General features: G+C 36.1%; 1 protein-coding gene and 1 pseudogene across 9 annotated transcripts in view; one reads left to right on the forward strand and one right to left on the reverse strand.

The window, feature by feature from the left end:
- Positions 1–16,954, forward strand: part of MLLT10 (MLLT10 histone lysine methyltransferase DOT1L cofactor) — a 177,750-nt gene that overhangs the window by 30,270 nt on the left and 130,526 nt on the right. The gene's annotated exons all lie outside the window — the stretch shown is intronic.
- Positions 10,800–10,892, reverse strand: LOC123631232 (annotated as a pseudogene).

Consider the following 16,954-nt stretch of genomic DNA (forward strand, 5'->3'; position numbering starts at 1 on the left):
ATTTATTTTATTTCGGACATGGGGTCTCCCTATGTTGCTGAGGCTGGTCTCAAACTCTTGCCTTCAAGGGATCTTCCTGCCTTGGCCTTCTAAAGTGCTGGAATTACAGGTGTGAGCCACTGTGCCCACCTTACTCTTGTACCTTTGTCCAAAATCAGCAAGGTATATTTTTTTGGGTTTATTTTTGGGTTTTCTGTTCTGTTCCATTGATCTGTATATCTATTCCTCTGGCAATACCACACTGTTCTGATTATTGTAGCTTATATAATAACTCTTGACATCAAATAGACTGATTTCATCCCACTTTACTCTTTTTCAAAATTGTTTTAGCTATTGAGTGAGTCCCTTTGATTTTTTTTAAAAAAGAAAATACATACACATATATTAGAATAACCTCATGTATATATCCAGAAATCTTGCGGGGACGTCGATAGGAGCACCATTAAACCTGAATATCAGTTTGGGGAGAATTGACATCTTTTCCATGTTGAGTCTTCTAATCTTATGGATATGCTGTGCCTTTCCATTTGTATAGATATTCTTTGAATTTTTTTGGTCATTGTTTTGTAGTTTTCAGAATATAAGTCCAACACATGTTTCTTTTAGATTCATATCTGTAGTATTTAGTTTTTAAGATATAAAGTATTTAATTTCTGGGGCACAGTCATGCATAATATTATATTTAATTTTGGTGTTCACGTGTTCACTGGTAGTATATGGAAATACAGCTGATTTTTGTATTTGTCTTGCATCTGTAATCTTGCTGAATTTACTTACTAGTCTCAACAGTTTTGTTGTAGATTTCTTGGGATTTTCTATGTAGATAAGTGTCCATCTATAAATAGGGTTATTTTTATTCCTTCCTTCCCAAGCTGTTTGCCTTTTATTCTTGTCTAATTGTTCTGGTGAGAAATTCCAGCTCTGTGTTGATGAAAAGTGGTGAGAGAAGACATACTTATCTTGTTTCTGGCCTTAGTGGGGGAAAAGTATTCATTCAGTAATGTTAACTACTAAGTATGTTGTTAGTTGTAGTTTTTTGGTAGATGCTCTATAGATAGATGCTCTGTATTAAGTTGAGCAAGTTTTACTTCTATTCCTAATTTCTTAGCCTTTTAATCATGAATGGGTGTTGAATTTTAAGTGTTTTTTCTGCACCCTCTGAATATGATAGATTACGTTCATTTTATTTTGTATATTTAACCAGCCTTGGAGTAATCTTCATGTGATCATGGCATATAATTCTTTTTATATGTTATGGGATTCTGTTTATTTATATTTTGTTAAGGATCTTTTTTTTTTTTTTGAGACAGTCTCTCGCTCTGTTGCCCGGGTTAGAGTGAGTGCCATGGCGTCAGCCTAGCTCACAGTAACCTCAAACTCCTGGGCTTAAGTGATCCTTCTGCCTCAGCCTCCCGAGTAGCTGGGACTACAAGCATGCGCCACCATGCCTGGCTAATTTTTTTCTATATATATATATATATTTTTTAGTTGGCCAGATAATTTCTTTCTATTTTTAGTAGAGACGGGGGTCTCACTCTTGCTCAGGCTGGTCTTGAACTCCTGACCTCGAGCGATCCACCCACCTCGGCCTCCCAGAGTGCTAGGATTACAGGCATGAGCCACCACACCCAGCCTGTTAAGGATCTTTATGTCTCTATTCATGAGGGATATTAGTGTCTAGTTTTCTTTTTTCATACTCTGGTGATAGTATTAGGGTAATACTAGCTTCTTAAAATGAGTTAAAAAATGCTCCTTTCTTTTCTATATTCCAGAAGAGATTACCTAGAATTGGTGTTAATTCTTTAAACATTTGGTATACTTTTTCAGTGACACCATCTGGGCCTTTGGTGTTTTTTTTTTTTTGAAGGTTTAAAATTACATATTTAAACTTTAAAATAGTTATAGACCTATTCAAATGATCATTTTCATAATCAGTGAGTTGGACTAGTTTGTATTTGAGGAGGGGGATTCTTTTTGTCTAAACTGAAATTTATGTGTGGAGAGTTGCTTGTACTGTTATGTTACTATCCTTTTAATGTCTGCACTGGTATCTCTTCATTTCTGATTACTGACAGTATGTCTTCCATCTTTTTTCTTTGTCAGTGTTACTAGAGGTTTATCAATTTTTATTGATCTTTTCAAAGAACCAGCTTTTTTGTTTATTTTTCTCTACTTTTTATTATTTTAGTTTCATTCATTTCTACTCTTATTTTTTTTTCTTCTTTGTGCTTGCTTTCGATTTGTTTTACTCTTTATACAGTTTTCTGGTTACACTGATTTGAGGTATTTCCACTTTTCTATGCATTTACTGTTATTAATTTCCCTCTGAGTATTGCGTTAGCTATGTTCCACAAATATTGGTGGGCTGTATTTTTATTTTCATTCAGCTTAATATGAGACTTCTTTGATTCATGGATTATATATATATATATATATGTATGTTGTTTAGTAGCCATATATTCAGGGATTTTTCTCTTAACTTTCTGCTGTTGATTTCTAGCTTGATTCCATTTTCATGAGAAAACCCGTTATGTATGGTATCAACTCTTAAATTTGTTGAGGTTTGTTTTGTAGCCCCACATGTGGTCTGGCTTTGTATGTGTTTTGTGGGCATTTGAAAAGAATATGTGTTCTGCTTTTGGTGAATGGAGTATCCATAGATTCAGTTGGTTCATGATGTTGAATTCTATATTCTTGCTGATTATTTGTGTAGTTTTTGTAATTATTGAGAGAGGAATGTTGACATCTCTGCGTGTAACAGTGGATTTATGCATTTCTCCATTCAGTTGTACCAGTTTTTATTCTACATATTTTTTTAGCTTTGTTTTTTGGTGTATATATGTTTAGAATTATTATGTGTCCTTGAAAGATTGACCTTTTGTTGTTAAATAATATCCTTCTCAGTCTCTAGTAGTTATCTGTACTACACCCGTGAATTCCTGGGCTCAAGCAATCTTCCCTTGAGTACTCCTCCTGAGTAGCTGGGATTACAGGTGCATACCACCATGCCTGGCTATTAAAAAAAAAAAAAAGTCTTTTTTTTTTTTTTTTGGTAGAGACATGGTCTTGCTACATTGCCTGGGCTGGTCTCCACAGGGTTTTAGGCTAGTCTTAAACTACTGGCCTCAAGTGATCCTTCTTCCTTGAGTTGGCCAAAGTGCTGAAATTACAGGTATGAGCCACAGTCCCCTGCCTGTCTGTCTTTTTTTCATTTGGATTAAGATCATCCCAATTCTTGATACCACAATTTTCTTTTTTTAGGAGACAGGGTCTTGCTCTGTTGCCCAGGTTAGAGTGCTGTGGTGTGATCATAGCTCACTATAACCTTGAACTCCTGCGCTAAAGCGATCTTCCCACCTCAGCCTCCCGAGTAGCTGGGACTACAGGCACACACCACCACACCCAGCTAATTTTTTTTTAATTTTTTTGTAGAGACAGTCTTGTTATGTTGCCGAGGCTAGTCTTGAACTCCTGGGCTCAAGCAGTCCTCCTGCCTTGGCCTCCCAAGGTGCTGGGATTATAGGCTTGAGCCAGCATGTCCAACCAAAATTGATTTTTGATTGAAACCTGGACAGTTTTGTATTGTTCTGGGACTCTGCATCTTTATTTAAACCTGTTATAGCCAGTGTGCTGTCATACTTGTGTGACATGGGAAGGGTGAGGGTGGCACTTCGTCAAGCCAGGTAGGGGATGAAATTCAGATTCCCTACTCTGCATCTGTTGACATTTGAGCAGCTCCCTGTTACTTCTGAGCAGAATTGGGAGTTATGGCTCCCCACCTGATTTCCACCGTGGATGTGGCCTCATTTACTGCTGTGTGTAGGTGAAAATTGTGACTCTCTCCTAGGTCTTCTCTGCCATCACTCTGGTGGGGACAGCGAGATAGTGGTCGAAGTCTTGGCTTCCCCTGTTTCCTCCAGACACAGTGGGATGGGTCCTTATTACCAGCCAGTGGGGATGAAAGTTCTGGTTCCCTGCTTAACCTCCTCTGACACTGCCCTGGTGGGATTCCTGTGATGTCTCATGAAGGTGGATGTCTAAGTTCCCCACTTGGTTGTTGGAGGAATGGTGGTGAGTGGGGCTAGTATTTCTATGGTATTATGCTGGAGTAGACCAGTTACTGTCTTAAAGTTTTCTTTCTAGCTAATATGCCCCTTTACTAGTCCTTTGACTACAGAGAGAAGGCTTTTGTTAGGGCTTTTTTTTCTGGTCTGTGCCCATTGGTACCTCTTGGGTTGCTGACTTTTTCCATTCTAAGAGTAGGATATATTACGTATTAAGAATACTCAGGGAACTCCCTGCCGTATTGTTACTTTTTCCTATGGTCCCTAGCATATTTACCTTCTCTCCACCTTTCAGAGTGTCTGTTTCATTTATAATGTTCATGGTTTTTCATTGCACTTAGTAGGAGGATTGGCCCAGAAGTGTTAAGTCCAGCCTTTGGTTTTATTGAGTTTGCCCTATTGTTTTTCTGTTTTCTATTGCATTGATTTCTGCTCTGATCTTTATTATTTGTTTCCTTTGTTCTTCTAGTTTCTTAAGGTGTAAGGTTAAGTTACTGATTTGAGTTTCTTTTTTAATATAGACATTTAGCTCTATAAATTTCCCTGTCAATTATTGCTTTAACTGCCTTAAAAATACTTGCCATTTTTTTTGTCATTTTTGACCAATTGGTTACTTAAAAGTGTGTTTAGATTCCAAATATTGGGATTTCCCATTATTTTCTTTTTTTTCTGTCACTGATTTCTTTTTTTTTTTTTTTTTTTTATGTTTTTTGAGACAGAGTCTCACTCTGTTGCCCGGGCTAGAGTGCCATGGTGTCAGCCTAGCTCACAGCAACCTCAAACTCCTGAGCTCAAGTGATCCTACTGCCTCAGCCTCCCGAGTAGCTGGGATTACAGGCATGTGCCACCATGCCCGGCTAATTTTATATGTATATATTTTTAGTTGTCCATATGATTTCTTTCTATTTTTAGTGGTGTAGGGGTCTCAGACACTCTTGCTCAGGCTGGTCTCGAACTCCTGAGCTCAAACGATCTGCCTGCCTCAGCCTTCTGGAGTGCTAGGATTACAGGTGTGAGCCACCACACCCGGCCACTGTCACTAATTTCTAAATGATTATTTATTTATTTATTATTTTGAGGCAAAGTCTCATTCTGTCGCCCTGGGTAGAGTGCAGTGGCATCATTATAGCTCATGCAATCTCAAATTCCTGGGCTCAAGTGATCCTCCTGCCTTAGCCTCTCGAGTAGCTGGGACTACAGGCATGCACCACCATGCCCACCTAATTTTTCTATTTTTTTTGTAGAGATGGGGTCTCGCTCTTGCTCAGGCTGGTCTTGAACACCTGAGCTCAAGTGATCCTCCTGCCTCGGCCTCCTGGAGTGCTAGGATTACAGGTGTGAGCCAGCGCGCCGGCCTGATTTCTAAATTAATTTCACTGTGGTTGGAAAAAATTCTTTGTAGGACTTGAAATCTTTTAAATTTACCAAGAGTTGTTTTATGGCCTGAATATGATCTATCTTGGTGAATGTTCCATGGGCACTTGAACAGGTAGAATGTGTGTTCTGCTAGTTTGTGTAGAGTGTTCTATAAATGTCACTTAGGCCAATTTGGTTGATGGCATTGTTCAAGGCATCTGTATCTTTACTGATTTTCTGTCTGCTGGTTCAGTCATTACTGAGAGAGGTTTGCTTGAAACTTTGAAATAAAATTGTAGATTTTTTCATTTCTTCTTGTAATTCTGTCCTTTTTGCTTTATTTTGAAGCTCCGTTATTAGGAAAATAAATGTTTAGGATTTTTGTATCTTCATAATGCATTAAACCCTTTATCTGTGTAAAGTGATCTTTTTTCCTGATAATATTTTAGTTTTTGTCTACTTTATATAAGAGTAATATAACTATTTCAACTTTCTTTTTATTTTGTAGTATTTCTTTGGTTACTTTAAAGATTTTTTTTTATTTCTGGTTTTAGTTTGATCCTAATTTCTTCTAGTTTGGTTTACACATTTCTAGTGGTTGATGTTTATTAAAGGAGTGCCTTATATATGCTTATAATTTTTATCAAATGTAAGAAATTGTTGACCATTATTTCTTCACATTTTTCCTTCTGTATTATCTTCTCCTTTAAGTTGCCTCAGAGCTAATGCTTTTTTATAAAGCTTATGCTTTGTTCACATTTTGAAAGTTTTTTTCCTATTTCATTTAAGTTAGTGATTTTTACATGGTGTCATGTGCTGTAAATCTCATGCAGTGTATTTTCCATCCTTTTTTTCTTAAAAAAAAAAAAAAAAAAAAGAGACAGGGTCTTGCTTTATTGCCCAGGCTGGAGTGCAATGGCATGATCATAGCTTACTGAGTTTACTGTAACCTATAATGCCTGGTATCAAGTCATCCTCCTGCCTTAGTCTCCTGAGTAGCTAGGACTTAGAGGTGCATGCCACCATCCCTGGCTAATTTTTTAGTTTTTCTGCAGAGACAAAGTCTCTGCAAAAAAAGAGAGAGAGTGGTTTGCATCTGAAACCAACCAGCTTTGTTTGCCAAGGCTGGTCTAGAACTCCTGGTTTCAAGTGATTCTCCTGCCTTAGTGTCCCACAGTGCAAGGATTAGAGGCTTGAGCCGCTGTGGCTGGTCTGTTTTTCATAGACCTTGTAATTGTCATCTCCAGAAGTTTAAATTTTAAAAATATATTTTATATTTTTACTTAACACATTTGTTTCTTCTAGCTTTCTGAGGAAATGAAATGTAGTCATTTAAGGCACTTGTCTACTAATTCTATTATCGGTGTCATTTAGGATTGATTTGATTGGTTTTTATTTCATTATTGAGTATAATTTCCTGTTTTTGTGTAAGTCTTGCAAATTTTGATTGTCTTTTAGTCCATGTGAATTTTACCTTATTCTCTATTTTTGTATGCTTAAAAATATTTGTGGATTTTGTTCTGTGACATGGTTAAGTTGCCGAGAAACAGTTTGTTCTTTTTGAGTCTTGCTTTTTTTTTTTGTTTGTTTTGGATGGACCAGAGTTGTGTTTTGTCTGGGGTTTTTTTTTTTTCTTCTGAAGCATTTCTTTTCTTAGTACTCTGATGTGATATGAATTATTAGGTTTTCCTTTCTGGCTTTTGGGAATAGGTACTATTCACATCTTTGTGTATGTTCTGGACACTGTTACCTCTAATTCTTTTGGTGGTAACCAAGGCTCTCTAGCCTTTGGGTAGGTCCCTTACATGTAAGTGCTGATTTGTTATTCAACTGAAAATTCTAGGGTGAGCCTTTGTAGATCTCTTCATTTCTCTCTCTCTCTCCAGCTCTCTACTCAGTGTTGGTCTCCTTTGTGAGCTCTAGCCACCTTGGCTTCCTTGGACTCCCAGCTCCGTTTCCTCAACTTGGGGAGACCACAGGCTCTGCCTGAGTTCTTCCTCCTGTTCCACGGCCTGGAAACTCTCTCAAGGCAGTAAGCTGGGCACATGAATGGCTCATGTCATTTGTTGCTTGTCTCCCAGGGATCACTGTGTTTTGTTAATTGTTGTCCAATATCTTCAGTGCTCTTGTTTCATTCATTTTGTTAGGTTTTTATTATTTCATGCAAGAAGAAGGAAGTGATGTCATTGTGCTTTTAATTTGCATTTTTATGATGACTGGTGATACTGAGCATGTTTTAATTTATGTGTTGACCATTCATGTGTTTTCGCTTTTGAAGAGTTTGTTCATACATTTAGCACTTTACCTTCTTTCTCTCTTTTTTGTTTGTTTTTGTTTGTCTATAATAATTTTGAGTTGCAGGAGATTTTATATGTCCTAGATACTGGTCGTTTGTTAGATAAATGTTTTGTAAATACTTCCCCCAAATCTATACAATTTACCTATGTTTTTCTTTACTGTAGCTTTTGTTGAGCCGAACTATTTAAATCTGATGAAGTCTAATTTATCAGTGTTTTCTTTTATAGTTATTGCTTACTCTGAGCTAAGACACTTTTGCCTAACCCTGAAGTCATGAAGGTAATTTCCTTTATTTCCTCTAAAAGTTTTTAGTTTTGCTAATTTAAATTTAGGTCTGTGATGCATCTGAAATTATTTATTGTAGGTTTTATTTTTTGCATATGGATATCCAACTGTTTTTGCATCATTTGTTGAAAAGACTCTCCTTTCCTCACACTGGATTGCTTTGGTGGAACTTCATAGGGCTGCATAAGTGGGCTCTCTTTCAGAAATTTTATTCAGTTCCAATGATATATTTGCCTACTCCTGTATCATTGTCACACTATTTTTATTATTTGTAACTTTGTAATAAGTCTTGAAATCAGAATTGCAAGTCCTATATCCTTTTTCTTCTTTTTCAAGATTCCTTTGCATATTCTAAGTCCTCCTCATTTCCATATAAATTTTAATATTGGCATTTCCATTTTTTCCAAAAAGGCTGATAGGATTATGATTACAATTTCTTTGAATCTATAGATCAATTTGAGGAGAACTGACATCTTAACAGTGTTGAATCTTTCGAACCATTAGCATAGTATATCTCTTCATTTATTTGGGTCATTTTTGTTTTGTCTGAGCAGTATTTTGTAGTTTTCATTCTTTGGTTTTTACATGTCTTCTGTTTTAAAAATTAGTTTTTAAAAATTCCATTTTTGATGTTATTTATTTTGAAATATTTTGGTTTTGAGCTCTTTGGTATAAAAATTCAATTTCTGGTCTCGTGCGGTGGCTCTCGCCTGTAACCTCAACACTTTGGGAGGCTGAGGTGGGAAGATCTCTTGAGGCCAGGAGTTCAAGACCAGACTGGGCAACATAAGAGATCCCAACTCTACAGAAAAAAAAAAAATTTAACCAGGTATGGTGGCACACACGATTGGGGTGGCTGAGACAAGACAGGAGGATTTCTTTAGTCCAGGAATTTGAGGCTTGTTGTGAACTATGATTATGCCAGTGCACCCCAGCCTGGGAAGCAGAGTGAGATCCTGTCTCTATAAATTAAAAAAAATAAATAAAAATCAATTTCTAATTATTTGCTCTTAGTATATGGAAATAGAATTGATTTTTGTATATTGACCTGTTTCTTACAACCTTACTTTAGTTACATTAATTCTACTAGTTTTTTGGGTAGGTTACTTAGATTTGTCTATTAAGTGATTAAGTCATAAAACAGTTTTACCTCTTCTTTTCCAAGTGTGTTCATTTTCATTTCTTTTTTTTTTTTTTTTTCTAAGACTAATGCGGTAGTGAGGAGGGGGGAAGTAGTAGAACAAGGAGTTCAATCAGTAACTGACCTTGAACAATCGAGTGAGATAACTCACTACCTTCCGACCAGCCCGTTTTCTTTTCTTACGGAATGGACTTAATCTTGTTCCTGTTTTTTGTGGAGAGCATTCAGCATTTTACCATTAATTATAAGTCAGTTGTAGTGTAGGCTTTTTATTAACCTTTATCAGGCTGTTTTCACATATAGGTTTTATTATTATTTAGGTATGGCAAGGCCAACTGGTCAGAGCACAACTGCCATTGAAAAGAAAGTTTGTTATATTCATAGATTTCCAAGAAAATGGGGGCATGCTGTGCCACAGGGGACCACATGGGGAAGGACTGTGGTGAGTTAGGAGGGTGAGTGAGTGAAGGGAAACTGTGGCCAAGAGCTTTTACTGTGATTTCTGAGAAGGAATGGGTGAGGACGGTAAAGGCATATTAGGATGGTCTAGTTTGAATAATTTCAAGGGCTCTGGGGCCTAGGTACTATCTTTAGTTGTTTGGTACTTGGCCCTGGAGTGATTAAGGCAGGGAAATTTAGTGGCCCAGCTTGTAAGATAGATAAAGGAGATTGTTTGGGGGTGTGGGCTCTGGGATTCTCCTTGGTTTGCACATGAAAGGTAAGCCAAGCAGGCTAGTTGTTGGCTGTCTCTGGGAATTAGCTAGTCATGGGAGGGGGCAGTCTATCTATCCTGGGTCAGCAAGGCCCCCAAGATGTCAAAGCATCAGAAATACAGAAAAAACCCCTCTGATTAATACAGTTTGAGTAATATCTAGTCCTAGTTTTCTGTGAATTTATACCATGAATGCATATTGAGGCTTGTCAAATGCTTTTTCTGTATTTGTTGAGATAATGATATATTTAAAAGAATTAATATGGTAAATTTCATTGTTTTATTTTCAAATGTTACGCTTATCTTATATTCATGGGATAAACCCCACTTGGTTCATGGTATGTTATCCTTTTTATGTATTACTGGATTTGAATTTCTAATATTATATAGTTTTGCATCTGTCTACATTAGGGATGTTATACTTCTTTTTGTTGCTTTTTGTCAGGTGCTGATATTATTGGTATATTCATTGGTATTATTCATGCTGAACTTAGAAAATGACTAGGGAAGTATTGTCTACTATTTTCTGGAAATGTTGGTATGAGATTGATGCTGTTTCTTTCTTAGTGTTTGAAGGAATTTACCAGCAAAGAAACACAGAATCTAGAGTTTTCTTTCTGGGGATGATTTTGATAATGAATTCAACGCTTCAGATTTTCTGTTTCGTTTTGTCCATTTTGATAAACTTTATTTTTTAAAGGAATTTTTTCATTTCATCTAAGCTTTTGAATTGGTTACCATGAAATTAATAATAATCTGTGCCCTCCTAATATCTTTGGGTTTTGCAGTGATGATTCCTCTTTTATTCCTGATGTTGGTAATTTGTTTTCTTCCTCCTTTTAAAAAAAATCAATTTTCCTTGCAGTTTATCAGTTTTATCTTTTCAAAGAACCAGCTTTGAGTTAACAATTTTCTGTTTTCTATTTTATTTTTTTCTGCTCTTAAAAATTTTTTTTTAATGTGTGTCATCCATGTGCAGGGGCCATGGTAATCTCCGTATCATTTCAATTTTAGGTGTGTATTGCTGAGTGCAGCACTTGCTCTTATCTTTACTATTTCGTTTTTTCTACTTTGGTTTATTTTACTCTTTTATGGGTTCTTTAGGTGGAACCCTAGGTCATTAATTCTATATCTTTCTTATTTTGTAACGTGGTCAGGGAATATACTCTGTGTGATTTCCATTGCTTTAAATTTGTTGTGTCCTGTTTTGTGGCCCAGTATGTGGTCTTTCATGGTGAATGTACTAAGTTCATCTGAAAAAAATGTGTATAGTGGTTTTAGTATTGCTCAGATTATCTGTGTTCTTTATTGATTTTACTTTTGGGTCTAGTTTTGTCAATTACAGAGATAGGGATGTTAAAATATCTTACTCTGGTACATCGTTTATCCCAATCCTTGTGACAATTTTTGCTTCGTGTATTTTGAAACTTTGTTATTAGGTGATAGAGTTATGATTACTATAACTTCATTATTTGATTTATCATCATGAAATACCACTCTATCTTCACTGTATAACCACTCAACATTTCATGCTTCTGTTTTTATCCATTTACTCCCATTTGTGTCTTATGGACATAATATAGTGGGGTTTTACTTATAAATCTGTGCTGACACACTTTTTTAGTATGTCTCTTAACATTTAATATAATTATGTGGTTAAGTTGTGGTGTACCATTTTATCAAATTTTGTCTCTTTTTCATCTTTTTTTTCTTTTTAATATATTTTAGAATTACTTTAATATAGATTCACATACTGTATTGTTCAGTGATTTAAAATGTACAGTTCAGTAGTTTTTAGTAAAATACTCAGAGAATTATGCAACCTCCACAGTCAGTTTTAGAACATTTTTATCAACTCAGAAAGCAGCTCTGGCCATTAACAATCACTCCTTATTACCTTACTTCCCCAGCCCTTGGCAGACACTAATTTGTTTTCTGTCTCTATAGATTTGCCTATTTTAGATGTTTCATATAATTGGAATCATACAACATGTGGTATTTTGTGACTGGCTTTTTTTCTTTAGCATAATGTTTTTAAACATTTATTGTTGTAGCAGTTATTAGAAATTCATTTCTTTTTATTGTCAAGTAACAGTCCATTGTATGGATATACCACATTTTATTTCATACATTAGTTGATGGACATTTAGACTGTATCTACTTTTGGGCTGTTATGAAGAATATTGTTATAAACATTCATGTACAAATTCATAGACAGTTGTTTTCAGTTCTCTTGGTTATGGGATTTTTGAGTCATGTGGTAATTGTTTAACCTTTTGAATAACTGCTAAAGAGGCTGTACCATTTTTTTATTATCACCAGCAGTATATGCAGATTTTAATTTCTCCGCATCTTTTGTTATTGTTTGGCTTTTGATTTTAACCATCTTACTATGCATGAAGTGGTATTTTACAGTGGTGTTGATTTGTGATGTTAAACAAACGACTTTAATGACTAATGATATCAGTCACCTTTTTTGTACTTACTGGTCATTTGTAGAAATGTCTATTCAATTATATCTTTATTTATATATATATAATAATATAATTATGTAATATATATTATATATGGTTGAGCTCTTTATATATTCTGGATACAAGTCCCTTATCAGATACGTGACTTGTAAATATTTCTTCCATTCTGTGAATTACCTTTTTACTTTTGTGATGATAGTTTGCAGCAAAAAAGTTGTTAAGTTTGATAAATTACAATTTGTCTGTTTTTTTTCTTTTGTTGCCTCTGCTTTTGGTGTGGTGCCTAAGAAACACCATTGTTCTACCAAGTTGTGAAGATTTACTCCTATTTTTTTTCCTAAAAGTTTTATAATTTTAGCTCTTACATTTAGATCTATGACCCATTTTGAGTTAATTATTTTGTATGTTATCAGGAAGGGGTCCAGCTTAATTCTGGTGCACATTCCTCTAGCAATTTAAATATATTTCCTTACCCATTTCAGTCTGTTTATATAGTATACCACTTACGGTTAATGTTGCACCACTACCTGTAATGTGTACAAAGCTTGAAATCACTGAGGTTCTTTTATATCACCTCTATTTGCTGTCAGTTATATTATTGTCATTTATTAATATTTATATATATTCTGAACCCTAGAAGACAATATTATTATTTTGGCTTTCCATAATTATGTGTAATATTAAGAACTTTAGTGCTAAAGGTCTTTTAAAAATTTACCCAGATATTTACCATTTGTGGCACTCTGCTTTCTGACAGTTTGAGTTTTCTAGTATCATTTCCCTTAATTCTGAAGAATTTCTTTAGTTTTTCTTGCAATATATTGTCTGCTGGCAATGAATTGTGTTTATTTTCTTTTATCTGAAAAATACCTATTTCACCTTCATATTTAGAGGAAATTTTAGTTGGATATAGAATTCTGTGTTGACAGTGCTTTGAAAATGACATAGCACATACAGGGGAACAGTGACTAGATAAATGGCAGATTTCTCATCATAAAATATGGAAGCCAAATGAAAGTGGATACTGTTCTACTTTCATTTGGCTTCCATATTTTATGATGAGAAATCTTCCATTTATCTAGTCACTGTTCCCCTGTATGTGCTGTGTCATTTTCTTTTGGCTGCTTCAGGGCTTAACTCTATGTTTGCTTTTTTGTAAGCCTTTTTTTGCTGCTTGGGGTTTGCTGAGCTGCTTGAATTAGTAAATTTATCTTTCTTCAAATTGAGAAAAATTTCAGCCATTATTTCTTTAAAATTTTCTTTTCTGTGTCATCCTCTCTTTCCTCTTTTCTAGGCCTTCAGTTTTTCATATGAGACACTTTGGTCTTTGTTATTGTAGGTCCCTGAAGCTCTGTTCATTTTTTCCACTCTGTTTTCTCTCTCTCTCTGTTTTTTTTTTTCCCCCAGATTAGGTATTATCTATTGATGTAGCCTCAAGTTTATTGATTCTTTTGTTATCTCTATTCCGTTGTTAAGGCTGTCCAGTGAATTTTTCACTTCACTTATTGTATTTTTCAGTTTTTAGAATTTTCATTTATTAATAGTTCTTTTTTATAGTTTCTTTACTTATGTTGAGATTTCCTATTTCATTTATTATAGGGACATTTTCTGTGACTTCATACAACTTATTAAATCTGTTTCAAAACCCTTTTCTGCTAATTCCAATATCTGGGTCATCTTGGAGTTGAACTTCATTGTCTTTTATCTTGAGAATGATTAACATTTTTCTGGCTTTGCATAGGTCACATAACTTAGATTGTCTCCTAGACATTATGAATATTATTTGTGGAAAGCCTGGATCCTGTTATATTCCTTTGAAGAAACTGGAGTTTTTTTTAAATCAAGAAGTTGATTTGGTTGGATTAAAACTTCCTATAATGTGTTTTGAGCAACTGTTTAAGTCTTGACTTTTTCCCTTGGCTGGGCTGCTAGCCTGGCCTGTGCATGTGTGTTCCAAATCAGTGAAAGATGTGGGCCGATTTTGTACATAAAAATTTTGAAAAATTTGGAGCTTTCCCCTCTTGTTCTCTCTTCAGGATTCAGATCTTACTTTCAAGAGGCTAAGGTTGCTCTGAACTTTATCTTCTGATTCTTCAGGTATTAAAACTGCAGGAGCCACTATGGGCTGACTGGCTTGTTATCAAGCCAAAAGTCCTAAAAAATGGGAAACTCTTCCTATGCGAGTCCTTTCCAAGTTCTGACTTTGCACCAGAATCTGGGTGCTTTTGGTCACTTTCCATTGGCTTCAAGTAGCTGTTATTTGTATTTTGTGCAGAATTTATAATTGTTATCTGTATTAAGGGTTTGTCTCATAAGCTTACTGTTTTGGAAGTGAAAGTTCATTTTATCATGGATTTAGAAATATTATATTGCAGTTATTTTTATTAACCTTAAATGATTTCATCTTTGGCTAGTAGGAGCCTTTCTAGATTGGCCCATAAGGCCTTCTAACATGACTCTAGTAGTCTTTCATAACTTCCTTGCTATCTGTGTTTCAGACCTGAGCTAGACCTAAAATCACTCACTTTTTAGAAGTCTCATTCCTTTAGGAAATGCTATTTGGAGACCACAGCCTGACACTAGGGGTGTTCATTTCTTTCTTTCTTTCTTTTTGTTTTTTGAGACAGAGTCTCGCTCTGTTGCCCGGGCTAGAGTGCCATGGTGTCAGCCTAGCTCACAGCAACCTGAAACTCCTGGGCTCAAGCAATCCTTCTACCTCAGCCTCCTGAGTAGCTGGGACTATAGGCATCTGCCACCATGCCCGGCTAATTTTTTCTATATATTTTTCATTGTCCAGGTAATTTCTTTCTATTTTTAGTAGAGACGGGGTCTCACTCTTGCTCAGGCTAGTCTTAAACTCCTGACCTCAAGCAATCCTCCCGCCTCAGCCTCCCAGAGTGTTTGGATTACAGGCGTGAGCTACCACGCCTGACCAAGGGTGTTCATTTCTACTGTGGTAGTCGTGAGTCTTTCTAAAACAAGAAAAAAATAGGTTACTTTAAGTTTATTTTTATCTTTTGCTTAAAAAAGGAAGAAATGATAATGGTAAATGTTTTATCATACTGGGAAAGACACTTTCTTTACACATTCAGACAGAATATTTCTCCCACCATATGTGTGGGTTTTTTCTCACTCTGACCAATTTTTGGATACCAGCTGTGTGTCTTACAATTCATTTCAGTTCTGACATGATCTACCTGGAATTTGCATCAGATCTCACAAGTTAAAGGGCTCTGTTCCACAAGACTATGTCTGCTTCAGATGTCAATCGCAAGTCCAGACTTCCTGTTACTTCAGGCCTACTGACTGTAAGCTAGAGATTTCCACGACCCCTTTTGGGTCTGATAATTTGCTGGAATGGCTCACAGAACTCAGGGGAACACTTTACTTATGTTTACCAGTTCATTATAAAGGAAATTATAAAAGATAAGAATGGAGAGCCCTCTCAAGAGGTACATAGGGAAAGGTCGGAAAGGGTCTTGAGCATAGGAGCTTCTGTGTGTGCAGAGTTGGGGGTCCTCTGGCTATATGGATGCATTCACCAGCTCAAGCTCATCAAGGTTGGGCGTGGTGGCTCAGGCCTGTAATCCTAGCACTCTGGGAGGCCGAGGCCAGAGGATTGCTGGAGCTCAGGAGTTGAAGACCAGCCTGAGCAAAAGCGCAACCCCGTCTCTACTAAAAATAGAAAAAATTAGCCAGGTGTGGTGGCACATGCCTGTAGTCCTAGCTACTGGGGAGGCTGAGGCAGGAGGATCGCCTGAACCCAGGAGTTTGAGGTTGCAGTGAGCTACGATGACGCCACTGCACTCTAGCCCTGGTGACAGAGTGTGACTCTGTCTTAAAAAAAAAAAAAAAAAACTCATCAAATCTCATTGTCTTTCTCTTCCCCAATTGCTAAACAAGTACTCTTATACCTAATCATCACAAAGATTAATCTGTCTTTGATTGTAGTCTTAATATTAGATTTAGTTATATAGGCGGTCCCCAATTTACAGTTTTTCGACTTAAAGATGGTGTGGAAGTGGTAAGCATTCGGTAGAAATCGTACTTAGAGTACCCATACAACCATCCTGTTTTTCACTTTCCATACCATTTTCAGTACAATAGCTTTGTGTTACATGGTTTTGCCCAACTATAGGCTAATGTAAATGTTCTTAGCATGTTTAAGGTAGGCTGGGCTAAGCTACAGTGTTTGGTAGATTAGGTGTATTAACTCATTTTTGGCTCAGGATATTTTCAACTTTTGATAGCTTTACTGGGCCATGTTCCCATTTGTAAATGGAGGAGCATCTATACACATGTCCACAATTGTTTCTTTCCCACAGGTGAAATCATGTAACTAATAGTGTTTCCCTCTGTGAGGGAGGTTGCCTTGTAATTTAGAACCAAATCATTGTCTGTGTTTCATCAAGTGTGCTTGTGTTTTTGTTCCTTTGGCATCCCTCCATTATGTATTTTTTGAGTTACCATGTCTGGAGACTATTGTAGATGTTAGAGAGCTACAACCATGAAATGGAGCTTATAATATAGCAGAGGAAATAAACTTAAATGCATAAGTAATTACTTGTAATTGTGACATATGCCAAGGAGGAAAGTGTAGATAATTCATAACATGGAACCTAAT

This window comes from Lemur catta, chromosome 1 (assembly GCF_020740605.2).
Source record: "Lemur catta isolate mLemCat1 chromosome 1, mLemCat1.pri, whole genome shotgun sequence".
In the NCBI taxonomy this organism is placed as follows: domain Eukaryota; kingdom Metazoa; phylum Chordata; class Mammalia; order Primates; family Lemuridae; genus Lemur; species Lemur catta.